Here is a 4,549-nt window from a genome sequence, read left to right on the forward strand (position 1 = left end):
CTGCCGAGCCGCTTGCTGGATGCGGTCCCACCACTCCGCACTCTCCAACAGGCGGCTGCCGAGGTTGTCCTCGTCGACGCCGTGCAGCAACTCCGCGCGAACATCCGCGAAGCGGGGACACTGGAACAGTACGTGGGCCACCGACTCGACCGACCCTGCGCACCTGGGACAGTCCGGGGATGGAGCGAACCCGAACACGTGCAGGAACTCGTGGACGAAGGCATGTCCACTGAGAACCTGCGAGAGGTAGAAATCTACCTCTCCGTGTTTCCGCCCCGTCCACAGGCGCACGTCTGGCACTTGTCGGTGGGCCCAACGTAAGTAGCGGCTGGTGTTATTCGCCGCCTCGTCGTCCCACTGTTGCTGCCACAGCTGCAGCGATGACTCCTTTTCCTCCTGGCGAATCGCCTCTCGACTGCTGTCCGGGCTTAACTGCAGTCGGTTGTAGCAGCGGGCGTCTTCCTTCACCAGGAGGTGGTATGGCAGTTCTCCGGCTAAAACCACCGCTACCTCGCAGCTCGTGGAGTGGAAGGCGCTCGTGATGCCCTGGGCCAGGGGGCGCTGCACGCGATCCAATATCCGCCTGCACCACTGTAGGTCCGAGGCTTCCGCCCAGACGGGTGCGCCATAGCGGATAATGGACGCGGCCACTGCGGCGAGCAGCTTCCGCTTGCTCACTTGGGGGCCGCTGTGGTTGCGCATGACGACACGCAATGCTCGCACCACACGGAGGGCCTTGTCCGCGACCATCTCGACGTGTGGGCGCCACGACAGGTGGTCGTGTAGCATGACCCCCAAGTAGCGGATCGACCGCTTCGAGCGCACTTCCACTCCACAGATGTTCACAGGGATGTTTTTGTATCCGCTTCGCTTGCTCGACACCATCAGCAGCTCCGTCTTCTCCGGCGCCAGGGAGAGTTTGTGCCGCACCATCCAGCTGTTGACCGCTGCCACCGCTTCCTCCGCAATCGCTGCTGCGTGTTCAGGAGTTGTCCCCGCTGCCAGGATCGCAAGATCATCGGCGAATCCCACGATGGAGGCGCCCTCAGGGAGCTCTACGGCTAGCACACCGTCGTACATTATGTTCCACAGTGTGGGGCCCAATATGGACCCCTGTGGAACACCTGCCGATACTCGGCGGGTAACCGGCCCGTCCGCCGTGTCGTACGTAAGCTCCCTGTCGGCGAAGTAGTCCTGCAGTATGCGGCACAACTGCACGGGGACTCCCTTCGCCTGGAGCGCCTCGGCGATGCTCTGCCAGCTAGCCGTGTTGAACGCGTTACGGACGTCCAGGGCCACAACCATGAGGCAGCGCCGGTCACGGTTGTTTGTCCTTCCAAAGGACTTCGCCCTTCGTCCCGCGTCCACGACCTGCTGGATGGCCTGCAGAGTCGATCGCCCTCGCCGGAATCCGAACTGCTGCTCAGACAGTTGCGGACTCTCTGGATCCTCGATGTATTCGTTGAGCCGGTTCAACAGCAGCCGCTCCAAAGCCTTGCCCGTATTATCGAGCAGGCAAATCGGGCGGAAGGACGACGGCTCGCCCGGTGATTTGCCTGGCTTTGGCAGGAGCACCAGTCGCTGCTTTTTCCACGGCTGCGGAAAGCAGGACGTGTCCAGGCACTCCTGAAACACCCGGCGGAAGGGCTCCGGTTGCTGCCTGAGAGCAACCGTAAGGGCGGCGTTCGGTACTCCATCAAGCCCAGGAGCCTTCCGCGGGTGCATACTGGCTGCTATATTCTCCAGCTCGGTCAGGCCGATCGATCGGAGCGGCGCCATGTTGCCAACTCGGAGATCGGGCCACTCTACCGGCGGATGAACCGGGAACAAGGCGTCGACAATTCGCCGCAGTTCTGCTGGATCGCGTTCCGGGGCTGAGCGGGCCGCCTGGAACCAGTGGAAGACCTTCCGGAAAAAGTTTCCGGTTTCATCCTCCCTGATCGACAGCAAGAACCGGTCGAACGCCTCGTTCTTGCTCACACGAATAGCCTTCCGAAGGCTCTCCCTGGCAGCTGCGAGTTCCGTTTGGAGCTGTTCGTTGGGCGGAATGGTCCTCATCGCCATTTGCTCCTTTCTGGAGAGTTCTTCGATCATCGTCTGGATCGCCGGAGTCCACCAGTAAGCTGGCCGACCTGTGTGGTCCTGCGCTGGGAAGACCCGCGACATCGTCTCGTCGCAGACGCTGGTCAGCGACTCGACCAAGCTTTCGACGCTGTTAGCTTGACGGGCGAACCCAGTCATGGCCAGCGCTTTCCCGAAAAGCTGGGAGTCAAACTGACTGGTCTTCCAGCGCGTACCGGCATTGCTTACGCGGGCCGGGCGCTGTCCACGCCGTGCTGCCCGATCCCTCGATGATGGTGGACTCACGCCAACCTCGTACCGGACGTAACGGTGATCACTGAGCGTTACCACGTCGGGAACGCGCCAGCCTCGGGTGCTGTCCTCGCGCGGGTCGAGACGGCTGATCACACTACTGGCGAACGTAACGTCCGGTCGGCTGGGCGGAAACCGAGTTGTGTCCGCTCGGTTCCCCTTGAACGTTGGCAGACAGTCTGCCTTGTTCAGTAGCACCAGCCCGAGGTTGTCCGCCAACTGGAGAAGCTCCAAGCCCTTCGGGCAAGTCCTGCTGCTTCCCCAGTCCAGGTGCATGGCGTTGAAATCGCCGGCCAGGAGAACCCGGCTGCACCCGCGGACGATCAGGTCGATCTTTTCCATAATGCTCCGGAACTCTGGGACTCCTGTCTGCGGCGACACATAGCAGCTCACCACAGCGATTCCACCGACGTCGGCCGCAACCACACCGAGGGTCTGACGGTGCCTGATACGCTGTATCGGCAGCCGGTTGCCGTTGACGACGATGGCAACCGTCTTACTCTCGTCCGTTACCCAATTGCCGTTATTGCGCGGTACGCAATAGGGCTCGGACAAGAGCAGAACGTCAAGACCCTCGGTGGTCAACACATGCAACGCCAGGTCCTGGGCGTTCTCGCAATGGTTGGCGTTGAACTGCAGGACGTTCAACATTGTGGTTGCGGGCCTGGGCACATGGGGGCGGCGATGCGATGTGGGCCGCCACAAACGATGCACTTCGGATCGCAGGTGCATGATGCCGCGCGATGATCCGTGGCTCCGCAGCGCAGGCATAGGCCGGAACGATCCACGCCGGCGCAGTCTGCAGTGGTGTGTCCACGCTCCAAGCAGCGGAAACAGCGAACCGCGCTTCGCTGCTGTTTTGGCGCGCTGCGCACCAGGCACGCCGAGTATCCAACAAGGATACGTTTGTCCGCCAGAAGGTCAGCGTCCCTCCGTGGAAGTCGGACACGGGCACGCTGCGTCCCATCACGACGCTCCCACAAGGACGTGGTTGCTGCAACTACTGTGCGTTCCAGCGCCCGCTGCAGACCGCGTTCCACATCCTCTTTTGTGGCCAACATGTCGATGCCGGTAATCATCACCTCGGCCATCTCCGTGATGATCCGGCCAGTGGCCAAATCACCGACCTCCTCCTGGATGCGCTGCAGCAGCACAGCGGCGTCTGCATCCTGTTTAAGCGAGAGACGAAGGAAGTCGCGTGACGTGCGGTAGCCCTGCTTGACTCCCTTGTTCTCGTCGGCCAGTCGCGGATTTAGCCGTATCTTCTCAAACAGCGCCTTGTACGAGCATCCCTCGGCCGGCTCAAAGATGAGCTGGTCCTGCCGAGGGCGTGCTGGACGTGGCGCTCCTGGCGCAACTGCTCACTGCGCTGCGCCTGTACAGCAGTTGGCCGCTGCTGGTGTTGTTGCTGCTGCTGTTGTTGCTGCCGACGCTGTTGCTGCTGCTGCGTGCCGGCGACCGCCTGTCGCTGTGGTTGCCGCTGCTGCTGCTGTTGTTGTTGCTGCTGCTGGTGTTCCTGCTGCTGCTGCTGCTGGGGGGGCTGGCGGGGTTTCCCCTTAGCCATGCCACGATATTTGCGGCGGACGACCTCAGCGAAGCTGGGCTGCTCCACTTGCCGAATGCCTTCTCCTGTTGGCGCCTGGGGGGCCGGGAGCGTTACCGCCGCTGTCCCTGACGGACCGGGTTGTGCTTGCGGCTGTTGCCCGCGTTGCCAGCAGAGCTCCTGGCGCAGTTGCTTCCCCATATCACGGATCTCTGCCAGCAGAGCATCCCGCTCCTTCTTAGCTTCCGCTTCGGCGGAAAGCCTGGCCTGCTGTGCCTCCGCCAGCTGCTTCTGCAGTCCCTCTACAATGGCCTGAAGACTTGTCACCGTCTTCATGAGTTCCGCCTTCTCTGCCTTCTCCGCCTGCAACATCAGGTGCAGACGAACCTCATTTTCCTCGTTCGAACGTGCAGCAAGGGGTGTACGTCCAGTGTCAATTTTGGCTGACACTGCGGTTTTCTTCTGAACCGCACCCATGCCGCAATCGACGGATGGCTGCCGAGGCCTCAAACTGCGATTTGGGAGTTCCATCTTCGAGGTAAACTCCCTTGTGGGTCAAGACAATCCTGGGGATCGATATGACCCCGTGGGGTCGAGATGACCCCAGAGATGCTGCGTCGCCCAGCTGCTGTG

The sequence above is a fragment of the Anopheles gambiae genome (genome assembly GCF_943734735.2).
Source record: "Anopheles gambiae chromosome X unlocalized genomic scaffold, idAnoGambNW_F1_1 X_unloc_43, whole genome shotgun sequence".
Taxonomy (NCBI): domain Eukaryota; kingdom Metazoa; phylum Arthropoda; class Insecta; order Diptera; family Culicidae; genus Anopheles; species Anopheles gambiae.